Here is a 23,532-nt window from a genome sequence, read left to right as displayed (position 1 = left end):
GTTGTCATAGTCATACCTCAATAAAAAACCACACAGCCCGGGGGAAAAGGGTTAGGGTTTTTGAAGATTGGATAGGAATGGGGTTTTTTGGGAAACGTTTTGTGGAGAGAAGAAAAAAAAAACACTATATGGGCAAACAACAAATGAAGAGAAACACATTTTTGGATTCAAAGATATCCATAAATCTTTTAAGGGACATAAAGGTAGTGCACTACTGCATGAATTAAGTTGTTTGCTAAATGGATGGTTAGGTTACTGAAAAGGAAACAATTTGACATTGACACTAGTACAGGGCTGCATTAATTACGCAATTTCACTTGCCTTTCTGCCCTCATAGAGAATATACTCTTATTATTAGTACATAAAAGTTATAAAAATAGCAAAGAAACGTATGAAATAGCTAGAGAGATGACTTTGAAGCAGAGAACAAAGAAACGCACCTAGTCACATTCGTAGAAGCTCAAGTTTTTTACAAAAATAACATTTAGAAGATAAGGAGAAGTTAAGAGAGAATACTGTAACTTTATGTTGTAGTTGCCCTGTTGCGTTGGTGAAGTTGCATGCATCCAGCCATTCCTCTTATTCGCGATATACTCCTCCATTCCATCTTACGCTCCGTCGATCAATATTGGTGACCAGACACACTGTCCACTGGCTGCCTGGTGATGAGTAATTGCGGATTGCGTTTGAGTTCAGCGTTTGTTCCATGGCACATGGTAAACGCTGTCCTGTAATTTTTGATGGGAAAAAACAGGAAATGAACCAGTTAAAAAAATCTAAGGTACGCTGTGTAGTGCAAAAATAACACTTTCAGTTTTCAGAGCTGACATTATTATTATACACAATCATCATAACTTCAAAAGTGCGTAACCTGGTTCTCCTTTACAAGGATAGTAATAGTAACTATGGTTGAATTTTGTGGATCCACCATGGAAATCGCAAACAAAATTAGACATTCCCAGGAGTGCTCCCAGACCCCTGTACCCATTGAGCAAAATGTAGAACCGCCCCAAGTAGCCCCCCAAAAACACGCAATACTGCAATTAGGCCTAGTTGATAATCAAGCAGGCCTAGTTGAAAATCAAGCAGAAAGCGCACTTTGAAATTAGGCCCAAAAGACCCCTTTTCCACCATGGATTTTCTTCAAAACGATTATTAGACATTCCCAGGAGTGCTCACAGACCCCTAAACCCAGTCTAAAAAATCTAGAAACCCCCAAGTAGCCCTCCGCAGACAAGCAATTTTGGTTAAAAAAAACTGAACAATTCACCTCGGATTTTCTTCAAACCACTTGCAATTACAATTACACATTCCCAGGAGTTCTCCCAGACCACTGAACCCAGTCGCAAAAATGTAGAACACCCCCAAGTAGCCCCCAGAAAAAATGCGAAAGTGCCAACCCTAACTCCAAATCGTGCCAAAACGCACTCTGCAACTAGGCCCAAACCCCCCTTTTCCACCATGGATTTCCTTAAAAACACTTGCATTCAAAATTAGACATTACGAGTAGTGCTCCCAGACCCCTGAACACATTCGCAGACATCTAGAACACCCGCAGGTAGCCCCCTAAGAACATGCGATACTGCTACCAGGTTGAACCCTAACTCCAAATGTGCCAAAACGCACTCTGCAGCTCGGCCCTAACTCCCCTTTTTCACCATGGATTTTCTTAAAAACAAATGCAATCAAAATTAGTCTGTGCCAGCAGTGCTCCCAGACCCCTGAAACTCACCCCAAAAAAATTAGAAGCCCCCCAAACAGCCCCCCAAAAAGGGGCAAGTGAGCAAAAACGGAAAAACCTTTTCACCATGGATTTTATCCAAAACACTTGCGCCCGATATTAGACCTTCCCAGCAATGCCCACAGGCCACTGAACCCACCCGCAAAAAATTAGAACACCCCCAAACAGGCAAAAAGCAAAATTGGAAAATGTGACACTTAGAACATTTCAGGCCTACTTCCAAAATCAATCCACGCGCGCTCTGCAGCTAGGCCCTAACTCCCCTTTCCCACCATGGATTTTCTTAAAAACAAATGCAATCAAAATTAGACTGTGCCAGCAGTGCTCCCAGACCCACAAACCCCCCCCCCTCAAACACCAGGAACCCCCCAAACAGCCCCCCAAAAACACCAAAGTGAGCGAAAATTGAAAAATAAATTCACCATGGATTGTGTCCAAACTACTTGATTCCGATATTAGACCTTCCCAGCATTGCCCCCAGACCCCTGAACCCACCCGCAAAAAAGTAGAACACCCCCAAACAGGCAAAAAGCAAAAATGGAAAATGTGACATTTCAGGCCTACTTCCAAAATCAATCCAAGCGCTCTGCAGCTAGGCCCTAACTCCCCTTTCCCACCATGGATTTTCTTCAAACCACTTGCAACCAAAATTAGGCATGCCCAGCAGTGCTCCAAGACCCCCCAACCCCTCCAAACACCAGGAACCACCCCAAAAAGCCCCCCGAAAACACCAAAGTGAGCGAAAATTGAAAAAAAAAATCATCATGGATTTTGTCCAAACCACTTGATTCCGATATTAGACCTTCCCAGCATTGCCCCCAGATCCCTGAACCCAGCCAGAAAAAAAGTAGAACACCCCCAAACAGGCCAAAAGCAAAACTGCAAAAACTCACACTTAGAACATTTACAGCCTGATTCATGAAAAACGGGATTTGCGATTCTCAAATAGCGAAAAATTGCGAATCGCTATTGAGAAATCGCAAATCGGAATTCATGATGTTTAGCGATAATAAAATGCGATTCGCACGCGGCCGCAAATTCCGTTTGTGATTAACGATAATCGCAAAAAAATCGCTATTTCCGGCTACATCCGTGTCGGGATTGCGATATCGCAAATAGCGATATCGCTAATTGCGAGATCGCAAAATCGCGAGATCGGGAAAACGGGAAGTCGCATTTCGAGCACAGTGATGACATCACAACCAGGAAGCAGCCAGTTCCCACCCCCATTCACCACAGTGAGGCAGACCTCGAGTCAGCAACTGGGAGAGCTCCTGCTATTCTATTTTTGATTCCTACTCTGCAACAACAGTGCTGCCATGTCGGAGGAAGCTGTTCCTGGCCCCAGCAACACCACAGGGCGGAAGAGGAAGCTGACATTTTCAGAACAGGAGCTGGAGCATTTGATAGAAGGGTTGGTGGCCAACCACTCCAAACTGTTTGGCAAGGACTCCAGGAGGGTGCCGGAGCAGGAAAAAAGGAGGATATGGCAGGGAATAGCGTCCACCGTGAACTCCGTGGGTGTGGCCGATAGGTCACTGGATGAACTTAAAAAAAGATGGTACGACCTCCGAGGTCGTGCCAAAGAGAAGGTGGCGGAGCGCCTTGGAGAGGCATCGGGCACTGGAGGGGGAGGACCTACAGTCCCTCCAAACACAGCCTTGGAGGACCAAGTGGAAGACACGCTTGAGAGGGAGGCGTGCATTGGATTCACGCGTCTGGACTCATCCCGCCCCACCCAAGACACCCAAGGTAAGTGGCATGCGACTGCAACCCTGTCCCCTATGAATGTCCATGACCATATAGGCTCCCATAATGTTCCATAGTCATGCCATTGTTGCACATCAGGTAATGCCCTGAAGCATTGTGGGACATGTAGTGTGGCCACAATGTAGTAGTACCACAATGCAGCCAGACAGGTTCCAAAGTACGCAAAGCCATAGCCAGTCAGGGAATGTCACCCAGCATGCATGTAGCAACTGCACGTCTGACAGATACATGCAACTAATAATCATCCACTTACCCTCACAGGTGGCGCTCAAAGCAGCGACAGCGAAAGGCTGCTAATAGATGAGGAGGCCCAGGAGGAGGAGGAGGTGCCGTCACAAACACAGGCACCAGCCCCTGCCGCAGCAACAACACCAGCAGCCAGGTCCACCAGCAGTGTGCCCCCTGCGTCTGGCGCACCAACTACAGCCGCAGCCAGGATCACAACTAGTGTGCCCCCAGCCTCAGCCGCACCAACTACAGCCGCAGCCAGGCCCACGACTAGTGTGCCTCCAGTCCCTGCCGCACCAGCAACGCCTGCTGTGACACCACCAGCAGCTGGTGCTACTACATCAGGGCCCGCGACAGCGGCAACACAGCGGCCAGCCACTGTGTCAGGCCAGCAGAGCAGGCGTGGCAGGGCTCGCCAGCACACCAATGCAGCAATCAGCAGGAGGGGCAATGGACAGCGGCTGGCGTGAATGAGCGTCGAAAGACGCATGCTGCGTATTCATCAGCGGCAGGCACGGCAGCAAGGTGCCATACAGCTACAGCTGTACAACATTGGGCGCAATGTGGCCGGAGTGAGGGACCGCATGGACCGCATGACGGCGGCCATGGCAGGTGTGGGGGAGGGAATGGCCCGCATGACTGCAGCCATGGAGGCCAACACTGCAGCGATAACAACTCAGCGCAACGCAGCACGCCGGCGCCACCATCAGCTATTGACCCGGCTGGCGGCCTACACCAGGTCCAATTATGGTGTGGGCAATGCAACATCACAGTTGTCGCGGCGGTCCCTTGCACAGCAGCACCAACTCATCCAGTGCTGTGAGGATGTGACCAGGGTCCTGAAGCACCTGACCACGGCGGTGACAGCACTACACCCTCCTGCTCTACCTGCCACTGTTGGGGGTGATGATGTCAGTGAGGGGACATCGAGCATGAGCAGCCACTCTGCCTCACAAGTAGGGCCACTCAGGCGCAGCACCAGGCCCACGGCAGGTACACATGCCCCGGAAGAGGATGAGCCTCAGAGGCGCTTGGGTGGTACGCGCAGGAGGCGCAATTGACTACATATGACTATTACAGGCACAGGCTGAGTATAAGCCTGCCCTGTCCTTTCACACAGCAGTATGCAGTAATACTGTTAGCAATGAAGAAAGTTAAAGTGGTACCATTATTGTGAATGAAACAATTATATTTATTTTTGCAGCACACATTAGCGTTGTGTCATTATTACATTTTGCATGCATTTGTGATTTGTGGGGTGAGGGAAGAGGGTGCACTAGAAACTGTTCACTGTGATGTGGTTGCGACGTCTGTGGCCTTCAGCTGGGTTCTCCCCGCGTGAATGGCGAGCATGTGCAGGTGGCCGGTCGTCCCCTTCAGATTCACTGCCAGAGATGTCGACAGGTATCCGGCGCTTGGTTGCAATGTTATGTAGTATTGCGCAGACAGCCACAATGCGGCAGCACACTGCAGGACTCTAATACATGGCCCCACCTGTCTTGTGCAGTATGCGGAACCTGCTCTTGAGCAGCCCAAATGTCCTTTCTATGCAATTCCTTGTCCGTATGTGTGCAAGATTGTAGCGCCGTTGCTGGGGTGTAGCAGGGTTGAGGTATGGGGTGAGGAGGTATTTATGGAGGGCGAAGCCACTGTCACCTGAATGAGAGGAGCAGAGGGTGATTGCCTGTGCTGCGCTGCTACCTAATAGCAATGTGACATTGTCGACAAAGTGTACTTACCAAGTAGGTGTGCTTCCACAAAGTCTCCCCTGGCCAGTCGTGTGTGGTGGCCGCTGTGCTGGAATATGAAGGCGTCATGGCTACTCCCTGGGTACTGGGCCACAATGTCAGTGATGTATGTCTTAGCATTGCAGACCATCTGTATGTTGAGGGAGTGGTAGGACTTGCGATTGCGGAACATATACTCCGTGGCAGCTGGTGGGCAGATGGCGATGTGGGTACAGTCTATGCATCCGAGTACATGTGGAAAATGGGCTACATTATAGAATTGTAGCTTGGTCAAGTCCAAATCCTGTTGGCTGGTGGCAAATTTGATGTGACGGTGTAGCTGGGTGAGCATAGCGTCAACAAAAGTCTGGAGGCAGCGTGACATGGTGGGCTGGGATATCCCCCCAGCAGCCGCTACTATCCCCTGGAAGCTCCCGGAGGCCAGGAGGTGCAGGCTACACAATACCTGCACATGTGTAGGCACCGCATTGGTACGTCTTGTTGGGTGCTGCATCAGGGGGTCAAGGTCCTGTATTAGCTGCATTAGTATTTCCCCATTCAGCCTGTATTTTGCATATATCTGCTCTCTGGTTTGGCCCAGCAAGGTGACCCGCTGGTGGAAAATCCTGTCCTGGATCCTGCGTCTCCTCCGTGCTGCTCGCTGTAGCCTTCGACGCCTGACCACCATGTACATTCCTGGCATTGTGGAACTCCTAATGCTGCTGCTGATTGTCCTTATGTGTGATTTGTCAGGCCTGAACCTGTTACTGATTGGCCAATGGTTTTTTAAAAGAAAAATTTTAATGGCTTTTATGGTAGCCACCTGCTTTGAGTTGTCCTTAATGTGCTCCGCGCAAACAGCGATTTTTGGGTTTTTCGCTATTTGCGATTTTTCATGAATGCCGATTGCGATTGTATAGCGAATTCGCTATTTATTTAGCAGAATCCATGGATTGTCGCATTTTCCGATTCGCTAATGCTCTCCTACCGGGATTCTGCGAATATAATTGCGAATTCGCTATTATGCGTTTGCCATGTCGCTATTTTCATGTTGAATGCCGATTCCGGATATTGCGCCCGCAATTGCATTTTCGCAGCGATTGCGGGCGCAATTTTGCTTCATGAATCAGGCGGTTAGAGCCTACCTTCAATTCAGTCCAAACGCGCTCGGCAGCTAGGCCCTAACCCCCTTTCCACCATGGATTTTCTTAAAAATAAATGCAATCAAAATTAGACTGTGCCAGCAGTGCTCCCGGACCCCAAATCCCACCCCCAAAAACCTAGAAGCCCCCCAAACAGCCCCCCAAAAACAGGCAAGTGAGCAAAAACGGAAAAACATTTTCACCATGGATTTTATCCAAAACACTTGCGCCCGATATTAGACCTTCCCAGCAATGCCTCCAGACCCCTCAACCCACCCGCAAAAAAGTAGAACACCCCCAAACAGGCAAAAAGCAAACATGGAAAATGTGACGCTTAGAGCAATTCAGGCCTATTTCCAAAATCAATCCAAGCGCACTCTGCAGCTAGGCCCTAACTCCCCTTTCCCACCATGGATTTTCTTCAAACCACTTGCAATCAAAATTAGACCTTCCCACCAGTGCTCCTAGACCCCTAAACCCAGTCACAAAAATCTAGAACTCCCCAAACAGACCCACAAAAACATACTATACTGCTACCTCGCAGAGGCCTGCCCTTCCACCTCTAGGAGGCTGAGATTGTTTTCTGTTTTTTTCACCCTTGCAGCATATCTAATTGTATGCTGCGACTGCAACATAGCCCCAATTTTACATGAACTGCTGTCTGGACTCTGCCTGGCATAACAACACTACACTGGCTCAACCACTCCACCACGACTAGACAAACATGTAGTTCTGCTGTAGTAGTTGTTGTTGACTGGTTTACCTGTTTGACACTCACAAATTGGACATACTTCTTCCGTAAACCAACGTAGATGAGCCATCCACCCACTCCTTTAGTAAACCTAGAATTACTTTTGAGAAAACCTTCTCACCTATGTCCAGAAGGTTTATTAGGCGATAATATTTTGGGGAGTTTGCATCGCCTTTCTTATGTATTGGCCTAATAATAGCCCCTTTCCAACTATCAGGGAATTTGCCAGTGTTTAAAATCCCTATGAACATATTAGAAAAAAACTCCGCCCACCATTCTATGTCGTTTTTATAATGACAGCTGGTAGATTATCTGGGCCTGCTGCCCGTGTCAGATTTAGCCTGGTTATTATACCTTTTAACTATGTCTGGGGAGAAGCGTATTTTTATTTCTTCCCTTATTCCGGGCCAAACGTCGTCTATTATTCCCTCCCTCCTTGGCCATTTACCATAAATTTCCTCTAGATAGGTCACCCACTTGTCCTCTGGCACAGAGCACTGTAGGTTCCCTAGAGCTTTTCCCGTGCATTCCTGTATTAGCTTCCAAAAGCCTTTCACATTTTTTTCTACGATTACCTCGAGTAGGTTCCCCCAACATTTATCCTTAAAGATCCTTTTTTTATCTCTAATAATTGATTTATATTTTATCTTTTGTTTCCTAAGATCTGATGCTGCTTCATCACTATAGTTGCCTCTATGGCGTCTCTCCTGTTTCCTAATACCGGCCTTTACTTTCCGATTTACAAAAGGGGGTGGTGATGAACAGAGTGTCTGAATTGAGCAGACCACTCTTACCCAGTCCAAAGATCAGGGCTTGATCCATCACCGTTATTTATCTCACTGCCCCATCCCAGCTCAGAACCTGGCTATATGCAAATCAGTCTGTCCCTGGCCCAGTGCATCATGGGAACAGGGCAGACTAAACTACCAAGCCAATTCTTTACCAGAAAGGAGACAAGCTACCGGGGACCGGTTTCTGGCATTTCAGCCTCTTCGGCCCGGCTTGCTTGAATCCTGATGGAGCAGTGAGAAAGGGACTCATGTCTGAGTATACCCTGCCACACCTATAGTGGCCAAAATCGATTTACAAAAGGGGGTGGTGATGAACAGAGTGTCTGAATTGAGCAGACCACTCTTACCCAGTCCAAAGATCAGGGCTTGATCCATCACCGTTATTTATCTCACTGCCCCATCCCAGCTCAGAACCTGGCTATATGCAAATCAGTCTGTCCCTGGCCCAGTGCATCATGGGAACAGGGCAGACTAAACTACCAAGCCAATTCTTTACCAGAAAGGAGACAAGCTACCGGGGACCGGTTTCTGGCATTTCAGCCTCTTCGGCCCGGCTTGCTTGAATCCTGATGGAGCAGTGAGAAAGGGACTCATGTCTGAGTATACCCTGCCACACCTATAGTGGCCAAAATCGATTTACAAAAGGGGGTGGTGATGAACAGAGTGTCTGAATTGAGCAGACCACTCTTACCCAGTCCAAAGATCAGGGCTTGATCCATCACCGTTATTTATCTCACTGCCCCATCCCAGCTCAGAACCTGGCTATATGCAAATCAGTCTGTCCCTGGCCCAGTGCATCATGGGAACAGGGCAGACTAAACTACCAAGCCAATTCTTTACCAGAAAGGAGACAAGCTACCGGGGACCGGTTTCTGGCATTTCAGCCTCTTCGGCCCGGCTTGCTTGAATCCTGATGGAGCAGTGAGAAAGGGACTCATGTCTGAGTATACCCTGCCACACCTATAGTGGCCAAAATCGATTTACAAAAGGGGGTGGTGATGAACAGAGTGTCTGAATTGAGCAGACCACTCTTACCCAGTCCAAAGATCAGGGCTTGATCCATCACCGTTATTTATCTCACTGCCCCATCCCAGCTCAGAACCTGGCTATATGCAAATCAGTCTGTCCCTGGCCCAGTGCATCATGGGAACAGGGCAGACTAAACTACCAAGCCAATTCTTTACCAGAAAGGAGACAAGCTACCGGGGACCGGTTTCTGGCATTTCAGCCTCTTCGGCCCGGCTTGCTTGAATCCTGATGGAGCAGTGAGAAAGGGACTCATGTCTGAGTATACCCTGCCACACCTATAGTGGCCAAAATCGATTTACAAAAGGGGGTGGTGATGAACAGAGTGTCTGAATTGAGCAGACCACTCTTACCCAGTCCAAAGATCAGGGCTTGATCCATCACCGTTATTTATCTCACTGCCCCATCCCAGCTCAGAACCTGGCTATATGCAAATCAGTCTGTCCCTGGCCCAGTGCATCATGGGAACAGGGCAGACTAAACTACCAAGCCAATTCTTTACCAGAAAGGAGACAAGCTACCGGGGACCGGTTTCTGGCATTTCAGCCTCTTCGGCCCGGCTTGCTTGAATCCTGATGGAGCAGTGAGAAAGGGACTCATGTCTGAGTATACCCTGCCACACCTATAGTGGCCAAAATCGATTTACAAAAGGGGGTGGTGATGAACAGAGTGTCTGAATTGAGCAGACCACTCTTACCCAGTCCAAAGATCAGGGCTTGATCCATCACCGTTATTTATCTCACTGCCCCATCCCAGCTCAGAACCTGGCTATATGCAAATCAGTCTGTCCCTGGCCCAGTGCATCATGGGAACAGGGCAGACTAAACTACCAAGCCAATTCTTTACCAGAAAGGAGACAAGCTACCGGGGACCGGTTTCTGGCATTTCAGCCTCTTCAGCCCGGCTTGCTTGAATCCTGATGGAGCAGTGAGAAAGGGACTCATGTCTGAGTATACCCTGCCACACCTATAGTGGCCAAAATCGATTTACAAAAGGGGGTGGTGATGAACAGAGTGTCTGAATTGAGCAGACCACTCTTACCCAGTCCAAAGATCAGGGCTTGATCCATCACCGTTATTTATCTCACTGCCCCATCCCAGCTCAGAACCTGGCTATATGCAAATCAGTCTGTCCCTGGCCCAGTGCATCATGGGAACAGGGCAGACTAAACTACCAAGCCAATTCTTTACCAGAAAGGAGACAAGCTACCGGGGACCGGTTTCTGGCATTTCAGCCTCTTCGGCCCGGCTTGCTTGACAGGAACAGACTAATTTGCATACAGCCAGGTTCTGAAACTGGGATGGTGCAGTGAGCTAAAAAACGGTGTTGGATCTAGCCCTGATCTCTTGACTGGGTGAGAGCTTTCTGTTTAATTCAGAGACTCTGTCCCTCACCACCCCTTGTTGTAAATATTTTTGTCCACCCTAAGCGTGGAAGGGTATTCTCAGATGTGAGACCCTTGCTCATTGCACCATCAGGATTCAAGCAAACCGGGCCGAAGACGGCTGTAATGCCAGAAACCGGTCCCCGGGAGCTTGTTTCCTTCCCAGTGTAAGAATTGGCTTTTGTAGTTTGGTTTGCCCTGTTCCCATCATGCACTGGGACAGGAACAGACTAATTTGCATACAGCCAGGTTCTGAAACTGGGATGGTGCAGTGAGCTAAAAAACGGTGTTGGATCTAGCCCTGATCTCTTGACTGGGTGAGAGCTTTCTGTTTAATTCAGAGACTCTGTCCCTCACCACTCCTTGTTGTAAATATTTTTGTCCACCCTAAGCGTGGAAGGGTATTCTCAGATGTGAGACCCTTGCTCATTGCACCATCAGGATTCAAGCAAACCGGGCCGAAGACGGCTGTAATGCCAGAAACCGGTCCCCGGGAGCTTGTTTCCTTCCCAGTGTAAGAATTGGCTTTTGTAGTTTGGTTTGCCCTGTTCCCATCATGCACTGGGACAGGAACAGACTAATTTGCATACAGCCAGGTTCTGAAACTGGGATGGTGCAGTGAGCTAAAAAACGGTGTTGGATCTAGCCCTGATCTCTTGACTGGGTGAGAGCTTTCTGTTTAATTCAGAGACTCTGTCCCTCACCACCCCTTGTTGTAGATATGGCCTTTACTTTCCGGCATTCATCATCAAACCAATGTTTGATATTATTAGGATGTAATTTCGCATTATTTACTGACCTGTATTCGCCGTGCTTTAATTTTATCCTAAGGCACTCCACCAGTTGCCTTATTATATCCACATACCAAGCTATTCCCTCTTCTGGTGCGATATTATCTAAATTCACGGTTAACTGGTGTGCATTCAAATTCTTTACATATTCATCAGTAATTTGCGTGGTAAGTCACTTGGGGTATTCCACCTCTACTGATAACACTTTTTGTCTATGCGGGGAGATTTTTACCTGTAGATCTACCTGCAGTGGATAATGATCACTACCCTCCACCCTGAGAATTTCAAACTGTTTGATCAAACGGAAGTTCCAGGCCTGAATGAAAGCGTAATCTATGGGGCACATTTGTTGCCCTACTTTAAAAGTACGATTCGCAGGCCGGTCTGCTCCCTTTCTTCCATTCTCGCAGACCAGTCCCATGGCCCCCAACAATTGCCCAAGCTCATCATCTTGAGTTGCAATATCACAGCAGGGAAATTGTGCAGGCTCTATTTTGTATGCTCCTAGCAGATCCCTCAGCCAGGAGTCCGTTTTTTGGCATTTAATCTATGATTGAAGTCCCCCAGAATCATGAGGACATCTCTTGGATAGCAATCACATAACTCTTCCAGGTCTGTTTTTAAGCGTTCCAGGTCAACCTTATACTCGTTTGTTTTCCCTTTATGTATATACACATTTATTATACACATATTGTTGTCCCCCAACAAATTTTTTGTAGTTCGCACTCTACTACCCAATGCCCAGTTACACTTAAGTTCGAGGGGTTCGATGTCTTTAGCTATGCTTGTTGAGACCAACGTCATCACACCACCAGAAGGTCTACCTACTAAGTTCTTTTTTGCTGGTTTTACATGGTGAGTGAAGCCTTCGGTTGCAGGTGATTCGTCGCACAGCCATGTTTCCTGGAGGCATACAATATTGTTTTTTCTGAAGGTGTTTTTAAAATCTGCCTGAGCCACTATTCTATTATATCCGTTTACATTCCAGGACAGAATGGATAGGCTCTGTGACGACCCTACTTCCTAATCAATGTTACTCGTATAACCATCTTCCTCACCATTCATGTATGCCAACTCTCTACATCTATTCCCAGCAAGGACATCATCAGCTTCCCACCTCTGATCATTTGGTATTATCGTAATTTCAAGGGCATCTCTCTTGCCTCTCTCCAGATTAATCATTTTTATTTGTCTTTCACCCAGAGCCACATGGTTCTTGAGGAATAAGTTTCCTATTTTGTCAAATGACACTTCTTCCCTTTTCAATATTCTAATTCCGTCCCAGAGCAGCTCAGACTCTGCCTTTTCTATAGCATCTTTTATTAGAGCAGAGTGGAGTAGACCCTTTGTTATTTCCTCCCCCTTGCTATTAACCTTGAACCCTACTTCTTTTAAATCAGCAGTGTTAACATATCTTAGGCTAGGGCACTAACTGGCAGTCTACGTTCATGTTGAATGTTCCTCAGCTGCTTCCGGGCCTTAAAAGAATGGCTGAAATGTGTGCAGATTCTTCGGTAGGTGGTCAGTAACTTGCTGAGTGTGTTTTCATTTTTCAAGAAATCTTGCACCACGATGTTAATACTGTGCGCCAAATACGGCACTCTGAAGTAGTTACCATCATGCATGGCCTTAACTATATTACTGTCATTATCCGTGAAAACATCATCAACTATGCGATTTTTTGGATGCAGCCATTCAGAGACCTTCCTATCAACTCCTCCAAAAGGTTAGGTGCAGTATGAGTTTTCTCTATGGCAAACATGGCTAATGTTGCATGTTTCCGAGTAGCTTGAAAAAGTGTGTCCGGTTCACCACCTGCATTTCTCTTGTCTCTAACCCCTGCAAAAAAGACCCAGTGTGCAGTGTTGCACATGTAATCAAGGGCTTGGCAACTGGTCCACATATCTGTTGTCAAGTGGATAGTGTGAACAGCACTCTTCTGCAAAGCTGCCCCAATCACCTCCAGCACATCTTGATGTAGTGGTGGAACCACAACCCTGGCAAAATAGGACCGGCTAGGAACCTTCCATTTAGGGCAGACTGTTGCCACAAATTCTAGAAAACCCACCCCTTCCACGAAAGAAAAAGGGAGAAGGTCCTGCACTAGCATTTTAGCCAGCTTTGCGTTATACAGACGTACCGTTGGGTGGTTGCGTTCAAATGGCGCCTCCGACCACAACATTCCGCTAATGGTGGGCTGGACCATTTTACGTGATGATTATGAGGATGATGACTTCTTCAAACCAGTTAGGCCCAGTGATGTAGTTTTTCGCATTGGTGTCTCTCTCAGACTCTTAGTGTGCCTCATACATGTTGCAGGGGTAGAGGGTGTGGGCGATACCACTGCAGTGCTGCTGCCAGGGGTACTGGGTGTACCAGAATAAATGTCTGTCGCTTCTTCACTTCCCCCCTGTACGATCAGCCTCTCGTCATCATCAGATGCAATATCAATGGATACATTTGGATTTGTTTTTCTTTTGGCTTCCTCAATCTTACTTAGGTGCGACTCCCACTGGATAATGTGGTGTTTTTTTAGATTACCTCTCTGGCCTCCGGTACCATAGTTGGTACCAATCTTACCCCGACTAACTAATGTCTTACAAATCGAACAAACAACCATGTTTTCCGCACTTTGGCTAACAGTAAAGAAGTCCCAAACTGGGGACTGGAGATGTCTGCTGGTGGTGGAGGTGCTACTTTGAGTTTCAATGCCAGATGAAGTGGAGGATGGGCTTGGCTGAATTTGTTTCTGTTGTTCACTTACAGCACCACTACTTGAGGTCGAGCTGGATGGAGGTCCCTGCCGGCCATTCTGACTAAACAATATGGAAGCTGTAGGTTGTGTTGGTGTTGTAGTTAACTGCGTTGGTGGTGGCACCAGTGCCACGCCGCCCACATCCCGCTCAGCAGCCATTCAGGATAGGGTGAAAATGTCTGTCTGCTGCATGCCCGCTGGGGCTGGAGTGACGACTGTGATGACTGGGTCATCGTCAGACTGTTCTTCAGCAGCAGAAGACACCACTTCTTGTTCGTCGTCTTCACCCATAAGTCGAAGCCTTGCGGGAACATTCCTTTTAGGCTTAGCTACCTTTGTCGGCTCATGGCATGCCTCGCTCTCAGACTGCATTTGCGGGTTCCAATCAAGATCAAGGTCAACAGAATGAAGAGGGTTTGAAGAAGAACTTGTAGTAGTAGTAGCTCTCCTTGACCTTTTTCTTGCTGGGGATCTGGAAGACAATGGATCATCATCAGGAGGAGTGGCTTCCTCGGACGATACCTCCTCTTGAATATCAATTTCCTGATGTGCCCCTACTTCTGGAGGAACAAGCGTTATAGGCAGTTGTGCCGCTCCATGAACCTCTAGTTGCACCTCTCCATGCACCTGTCCTTGCGCCTCTCCTTGCGGCTCTACTTGCGCCTCTCCTTGCGGCTCTACTTGCACCTCTCATTGCGCCTCTACTTGCGCCTCTCCTTGCTCATGTACTTGCGGTTGTACTAGTTGCACCTGTGGTTGTCGTTGCCGCTGTGGTTGTTGAACACTCGTCAGCTGAGTTACACCCGGCGTTCTTTGGATGGTACTTTCTTGTGATGAGCCAACATCACTGGTCAATGGTGATTGAGAAAGTAAAATGGCTGCCTCAGCAGTTCTCATGGTCTGGGACCTAACTTGACGTGGTGGAACTGAGCCCAATGAAGCGGAGGTGCTACTTCCAGCTTGGTACCCGGCGGACACCGCTGCTGCTGCAGGCGTAGTTTAAGGTGTCGGTGGGCACACCAGCCTCCTTGGTAGGTGGTGCCACTTGCTTCTTCTGCTCCTTTTTACTGGTAGTGGCAACTTTTTTTGCTGAGGCACTACGGCCACCTTTCTTTGGGGACATCTTCTTCAGATGTCAGAACAGCAGGCCGCAGTTGCACGAGTTGCAGAGTTGTCTTGTCTGTGGCCACACATGACGTCACGTGACGTTGTGCTGCACACACCGCTGCAGGAGTTCTTCCTGGCACTGGTGGCTCTCTAGTGCACCTACAAGCAATGGAAGCCAGAGGAACATCAGTTAAACACCCCAAAAAGTCAAAAAACACACACAAATCACCACAATCCAATGCCACCCATGCCCTCAATGATGTTTAAATTCAAGACACCCCGCAGAAAGACTTGGTCCATGCACCACTGAGTACCCCTGGGCATAATGGATGAAAGCAAGGCAAAATGGGTGCAGGCCTGAGCACACTGCCTGGCTTCAAAATGGGCCCTTGACCCCCAGCCACATGGCCAGGCCCTGCCTGGACCAGCCCTAAAAATGGCCCCCACCCACATGGCCAGGCCTCAACAGCACCCAAAAATTCGAAAAACACACAAAAATCACCACAATCCAATGCCATCCATGCCCTCAATGATGTTCACATTTAAGACACCCCACAGAAAGACTTGGTCCATGCACCACTGAGTACCCCTGGGCATAATGGATGAAAGCAAGGCAATCTGGGTGCAGGCCTGAGCACACTGCCTGGCTTCAAAATGGCCCCTTGACCCCCACCACATGGCCAGGCCCTGCCTGGACCAGGCCTCAAAATGGCCTCCACCCACATGACCACGCCCCAACAACATCCCAAAAAGTTGAAAAACACACAAAAATCACCACAATCCAATGCCATCCATGCCCTCAATGATGTTTACATTCAGGACACTATTGGGGGGTTGGGATGCACTCCATGTTCTCCATGTTTCAATTGAAATATTTCTACACGTACTCTGATATGCGTGCAGCTCGGTTATAGTGTCATGCCCAAAAGACACTGGAAAGTTATGAGACTAGATAAATGGGTCGTGTCTACGACCCAGGCCAAACGCACTGCGGAATTAGCCACCATAGGCAATCCTTTACAACTTTTTTTTGAAAACCACTTAAACTTCTTTTTTCATCCTTGTTCACATTTTTTTCATTTTCATTCTCTTCGATTTATGGTCCCCACTTGACCTTGTGCGCCTTTTTTCCATGTTTCTAATGTTCCAACTGTGCCACTCCGGGCCTCTTGAAAGAACATGACTAGTGCGAGATTCGTAAAAGGCAGTGTTTATTTAAAATAACCCAATGCATTTCGGGCATGATGCCCTTCGTCGGGGGTCACTGCCATCAAAGTTTAAAAGCGCCCGTTCTTCTCTGCATTCACAGCAAACATTCAGGACACCACACAGAAAGACTTGGTCCATGCACCACTGAGTACCCCTGGGCATAATGGATGAAAGCAAAGCAAACTGGGTGCAGGCCTGAGCACACTGCCTGCTATCAAAATGGCCCCTTGTCCCCCACCACATGGCCAGGCCCTGCCTGTACCAGGCCTCAAAATGGCCACCACCCAAATGGCCAGGCCCCAACAACACCCCAAAAAGTCAAAAAACACATACAAATCACCACAATCCAATGCTATCCATGCCCTCAATGATGTTTAAATTCAAGACACCCTACAGAAAGACTTGGTCCATGCACCACTCACTACCCCTGGGCCTACTTTACAGGCACCCCAAAATGTTAAAAAAATCATCATATAACAGTGAGCTAGAATTCCATGACATAAATGAGAATTAAGTTAAACAAAAACCACAGAAACAGTTGCATCATGCACCCATGACTCACCCTGGGCCTACTGGATACTGTGGCTACCCACAATATATATATTTTTTTAAAGTTTTGAAAAAAGTTTTAAAACTGTAGTTTCAGCAACTGCAATGCCCCAAACAAAGAACACCAACTTACTTGTAAAATCTCAAGTCCAAAAGTGATCCAAACTCCAAAGTCCAAAAAGTCCTCAAATATTAATATCCAGCAGCAGCCACAACAAGTAATCCTTCTAGCTCCAGATCCAAATGAAAAGTGACCAGGACATGGACAAACACTGGGAGGAGCCTGCTGGACAGGAACAGGAAGTTGGAGACTCTGGGGCACTTCCTTCCTCCCACCCCCCCAAAATAATGGACTCCTTGCACCAAAAAGTGCAGCCAAATATCAATGTGAGGAGTTATTCTGATCAAAATCATCATTTTCAGAAGGTTTATGCTTCCTGCTGTGGATTTCTTGTGCAGAATTGCAATTTTTTCAATTTCGGGAAAGCGAGCTGTTCAAATCTCCCGCCGTAAGTCAGCTGCGCGCCGCTTCTACGTGTTCGGCATTGTTTACTCCCGCAATACGTAATCGCGGGCCCTTATGACGTACTCGTGTTATCAAACTCTCGCTGTGCAAGATGGCGAGCCGCGATGACGTAATTGCGTTCAAAAAACTCTCACGTGATCACGCAGCAAGATCGAAAATGGCGCAGCACACGCAAACCGGGAGAAAAACAGCTCGGCGGACTCAGAATCACGGAAAGTCAACGCCGCGCGCGCGATATTGTATTTTTCAAGCGCGACCAAGCAAAATAATTTGCAGCTTGCAAATTTGCAGATTTTTGGGGAAAATTCGCAAGATTCGCGGACCCTGAATTTTCCAAAAATCCACAAATTTCGCGAGCGAAACGGATTTTACGCCCACGCTTAATCAGCAGTGCATTGCAGCGTGCGAGTTATAGTTAGCTCAGCTAACTATAATGGCTGAATTTCACAGGTTTTGTACGAGTGAATTGTCAGCCTAACTATAACGTTCTTGTAACCTGTGTTTTTTCCTTGTATTCTATCTGCCTATCTGTCTGTCTGTCTATCTATCTATCTATCTATCTATCTATCTATCTATCTATCTATCTATCTATCTATCTATCTATCTATCTATCTATCTATCTATCTATCTATCTATATGTATATGTAGATAGATCAATAGGTAGATAGATAGATCGATAGATCCAATCTGTTTCCTGTACCAATGTTAAAGGATCTGTCTCAATTGCATGAGCAGGACTTCAAAAAATGGAAATCAGTCCTAGAATAAGTAGCAATGTAAAAGAGACCCTGAGGAGTGTGGAGAGACACCACTGGATGTGTAGTTTGGGTTTGGTGGCTTAGTGGACTAATGTGTCCAATGTAGGGTCCTGTGTTTGATCACATGGTCATAGGTTCTAATCCCATCATGTTCACTTAGCCTTTCATTCTTCTGGGGTTGATAAAATAAGTACCATTGGGTTGGGTAACAATAAACATCTGTTATTCAGCATCAAGATACCCTTGGGTGAATGCGTGCTTTACAAATACACTGTATGTTATAGTTGCAAAAAAGTTTATACTACCCATCCTTTCTAGGTTATATCACAAAGCAGCCCACATTAGTATGGATGGAATGATATGTGTGTTGGAAAGTGGTTTATTGGTTGGGAAAATGTAGGTCTGCCACTGAAAAGAAGGCCGCTAACACAGTATAGGGCTCAGAATAGGTCTTAGAAAATGATTCCTATGCTCAACCCTTGATAACGTGGCTGCGAGCAGGCAGGCTTAACTTCAAAGACAGGTATGTAAAGCATTTAAAAACACCAATTCAGTAAATAATTAAGACACAACACAAAATAAAAATACAATACCAATTTATAAAAATAGGAAATAGTTTTATATTTTAAATGACACCAAAATGAAAACAATCCACTGTAGGGAATCAGAGATATGAATGTTTAAAGATTAGTCACGTTCTAATGCTTAGAAACCAACAGGGCCCCTTTTAGTCATTTCTTGGCCTCTGACAGGGAAACCTTCACCTTTAGCAATTGTTCTGGAGGATCTCTCACCACTCTTGTGCAGCCCCCACCAGCAGGCTGGGTACAGTTAGAACTCCTTCCTGAAAGTATTCTTGCGGTTCCCAAAGTATCCAACACACAATCCAAGGTTCAGGAATCTCCAAGAGGGTCCTTGAAAGTGTGAGACTTCAGCCCCCACCCTCCACTTGAAGAAAACCCTTACAAATCCCCTGGTAGTACTCCAGGCTGGGGATTCTTTTGGTGATATTCGAGGTGAGCTCTGTTAATCTGTAGCTTGCAGGGAGTCTTTAGTCCTTTTATAGCAGGTTTGATCCACAGGGCTGTAGGTTCAAATGGTGCCAAAAGGCGCAAACTTCAGAGTGCAGGCCTTTGGAAATACACATCAAACTCTTCGCGCAGACTCTCTGATTCTCTTAAGTTTTAAGCAGCAGATCTGAGAGGCACCGCCCCTCTCAGATACTTATTCAGGGTTCCCTGGGGTGAAGCAGGAGGGCACTCTGTTATACTGCTGCTGCTCAGCCTGAGTGTATATGTAAGAGAATGCTGGTGATGGGAATGTTTGTGTGTGTGAGAGTCAGTTGGAGATGGGTTGAGCAGCAGTAAGGCGGTTCCTGGTGGGGCTCTCTCCCCTATATAACTTCTTACCTTAATAATCCTGCATGGAAAACTACCTGGATTGGACCTGCATTTTTTTACTACATTTTGGCGACGAGGGTGGGATACTAACTCACACGTGTAAAGCACAATCTTTTTACTCCACACTCTAGTCCAATGAGCTGCAGGGTTCCACCCAAAGGTCTGACCACTTCCTGGAGAGTGTGCAAAATCCTCACCCAGAAACCACTATTCTTCCACAATTCAATATGTCTGATTTTACAGCAGGTACAGGAAACCTGGCTAGACACACCCCTAGGATGGCTATTCTCCATCGTCCCTCCCCCTTGCACCTGCTCATTCCTTCCTTAATATATGCATCTGGCTGGATGTGAACAGGGGTCGTCCCCTTCGCTTGAAGTCAATGGTTTACGCCTCCTCCCCCGTGCTGGCATTTCTATGACTAGCAACCTTTCCTCCTGACAGGCTTCCTAACCCCAGGGGTCATTAATCAACTCTTAAAAGCAGCCAGACTCACCCACTTATCTCTGACTAATCAAGGCAGAGCAGTACAGGGTTGAATTTTGGCTTACAGATAAAAAAAAAGTCATAACTTCTAGACTGTACATTTTACAATACATTCAACAATACTATATTGTTGGAATTATCATTACCATTCTACTGTGTACTTTAATCCTAGTTGTATGGCTTTCTTTCTCCAGTTATTAACTAATAGCGCTTTCCAATGTTAACCCATGGCATGGGATTTGCAATGGGAAATGTGACTTGGGCCATTTTTCCAGCACCAGGGCTGATATAAACATATATTATAAGTACGCTACATATATCTACTGGACCCCCACCCCAGGAACGACTAGGTGAGAGTTTAGGGATTCTGAATATGTAAACATATTGCAGATCCTCCCTCCACAGTGCTCCTACCACCAAGGTCGATTTTGGGCAGCACTTTATCACAATGTGGGGAGTGAAATGTGTAATTTCACTTCACCAGGGCAAATAAAACAAATTTTATAAGGGTCTACCTTATAGATATCTGACCCCCACCCCTGGGACACCTACGGGGGACCCTGGGGGGACCTAATATGCTCAAACATTATTAAATGCCCCAAACACAAATGTCGAGTTTGGGCACAATTTACTTTTTAAAAGCAGTCCTGCCACAGAGAGCCACTTTTAAAAATTCCTCAGGCTTCAGCAGCACACACATACAAGTGCAGAAAGGTCTGCTGGCCTCTAACCTGCCATGCCCTTTTATATACTAGGGACTGATAGGTAGTTTCAATCCCCCTGCCCTAATGTGTACTATGGCCCTATGGGGTAGATCATGCCCTTCACAGGGGTACCCCAACCCTTAGTGTACCCTAGTGTATGTAGGTGTTTTCACTGTATTATACGTGTTTTCATCATAGCACTCACCCTGTGCCTGGTTAGGCAGAGCCTAGGGTCAGTCAGAGTCAGTTACCACCTGTACAAGTCAGCACAAAGTTGGGGGGTGCCCAGGGCACAAAATGACTTTGCAACACAGTGCCACTGCAACCCATTAATATGCACTCTATAGCCCGAATATAATGCCAATCCATTACCATATGCCTGCCACACAGTGAAAGAGATTAAGGTCACTCCTGTTGCTCACTCTCTGCCTTTTGGACCCTTTGTGCACATCCAGATAGACGTTATTCAGATGTTCAAATGTGCTAATAATTTGTACATCCTTGTTGTAGTTTGCATGTCTAAAGACGGGGAAGGTGTACCCCTATGCCCGTGCAAATGTAATTACGGTAGCTAAGCAAGTGATGTGCTCAGAGATTTTATTCCCCAGTTTGGGGTGCCAAGCCCAATCAGTGCTAACTGAGGAATACACTTTGTGTTTGCAATAGTGCAGTCAGATTCAAAGGCCTTAGGAGTAGAGTAGCAGTTTCATTGTGCATATCACCCAGAGTCAGCAGGCAAAGTAGAAAGGAAAACCTGGACCATTAAGAACAGATAGTAAAGATATGCTTGAAGACACAGTAAAAATGGCCCATTAACATAATGGACCCTAAGATTTATCCCTTCCCAGTGGGTAAAATTGGGATCATATGAAATTGACATGGGCTGACCCAGGATGCTCCCTTCAAATCCCTCTGTCTCGTCTGCCAATCTGGATTTAGAGTTAATTGATAGCACTCTCCTACAGTGTTGCAGAAAGCTTATACAATGTCCTTACAGTTTTGATCTCAGGTGCAAGTTACTTTGACTGAGTATCCGACTCATGACTCCAGACTGATGAGTGGGTCTATGTTAAAGTTTACCAAAGGTAGATTGTACTACAGCCTCATTGGTGCGGACCAGATCAGATCTTGCTAATAACACACAGAGAGCTGTCAAAATTTGTGGTCTTGCTACTTGAATCCACTCTTCCCAGAACAGTGCTCCCCCTTCTCTGTGTATTATCAGGAAAGTTGTGCCACATTTGTCAACAGATTTCTGTATGATTCCTCAGTTGTAGTAGTGAATACTTAAAGTTCAACTTGTAAGAGGCTGGATATTCCATGCTCCAGAGTGACCAATATCAATTATTGAGGAAACATCAGCCCCTTTACTGAGTTACTCATAATGAAGATGCAAGAAATTGGAGTATTAGTTGAGGGGGGCGAGGACCAACCTCAAATAATAATCACAATCCTTTCTCTAGCAATATACCTCTAGTTATGCCTGGTTTAAATTACCACAATGAATATCTGTACCTTTGGACTTAGTCACATTTTTGGAGTTTGGATTCTTTCAGCGGAGCCAGGCTATGGGCTATAGCTGAAGAGGGCTCTGCGTGACTGGATACCTTCTTTGCGAAGTCCAGCTGGATTGGATTTGCTGCTGTGGAGAAGAGCGCAGCAGGAGAAACCTGAATCCATGACACAGCAGTGATGCATCTTCATCAGAGTGGTCTCCCATTGGTTCTCAGAGCAAAAAATTATCAAGAGGTTTCTAGGTCCCATGTTTCAGGAACCTTTAGGAGGATACACTTTGACACTAAACAAGGGTCCAAGACCTTTGGAATGGCACTTGGGGGTCATGAGTCACTCCAGCAGGGGCCAACAGCTAGGTCCACCATGACAGGCCCAGTTGGAACTGGGTGCTGGGCAGTTTCAGGAAGGGACTCTGAAAGCTTGTTGAGTTCCTGTAGCTCAAACAGAAGTTCATCCTACTAACCTCTTGAGTCACTCATTTTCCTAGTTGCTTCCAACCTAAAATTAAGCATTGTAAGTCGTTAGAATGTAACTTAGGGTTTTACTGTTGGGAGAGCCAGCATTGCTACAAGGAAAAACAACATTGGAGTGGGTGTTTACTGCTAGGACATGCAAAACATTCAATATACATGTCCTACCATTTTCATAACCATGCACCATGCCCAATGGGCATTTAGGGCTTACCTTAGACTAGTAAGTACTATAAAGCAGCTGCAGCTGCGTCTGCTGCAGGTAAGAGCGGTGAGGCGGTGTGATCTGGTGAGGGGGGATTTCGAGAGACTACCACGAGGGAAAATTAAATCAATAATTTTCCCTTGTGATTGCCTCTCGAAATACCCTCTTACATGGCCCAACCGCTCTTACCTGCAGCAGCCACGGCTGCTATAAGGTAAAATTTAGGCCGAATGAAAGATTTATTTTGCCAGGTCAAAGTGACAGTTTAATACTGCACACACAGGATGCAAGGGCAGGTCTGGCGACATGTTTTATGTTGCTACTTTAGTGAGAAGCACGAGAGCTGCATTTAATTTACGTGTAGTACCATATAAGAGGTAACGAAAAGTAAATTAAATGTGCCAATCGGGTGTTTGGCAATGTTACCATGTTTAAAGGGGAGAGCATAAGCCCTTTACCACTGGTTAGCAGGAGTAAAGCGCACAGAGTCCTATGGC

Source organism: Lissotriton vulgaris, chromosome 2_1 (assembly GCF_964263255.1).
Source record: "Lissotriton vulgaris chromosome 2_1, aLisVul1.2, whole genome shotgun sequence".
Classification (NCBI taxonomy): domain Eukaryota; kingdom Metazoa; phylum Chordata; class Amphibia; order Caudata; family Salamandridae; genus Lissotriton; species Lissotriton vulgaris.
The sequence above is the reverse complement of the archived record's forward strand: the minus strand, read 5'-3'. Positions refer to the sequence as shown.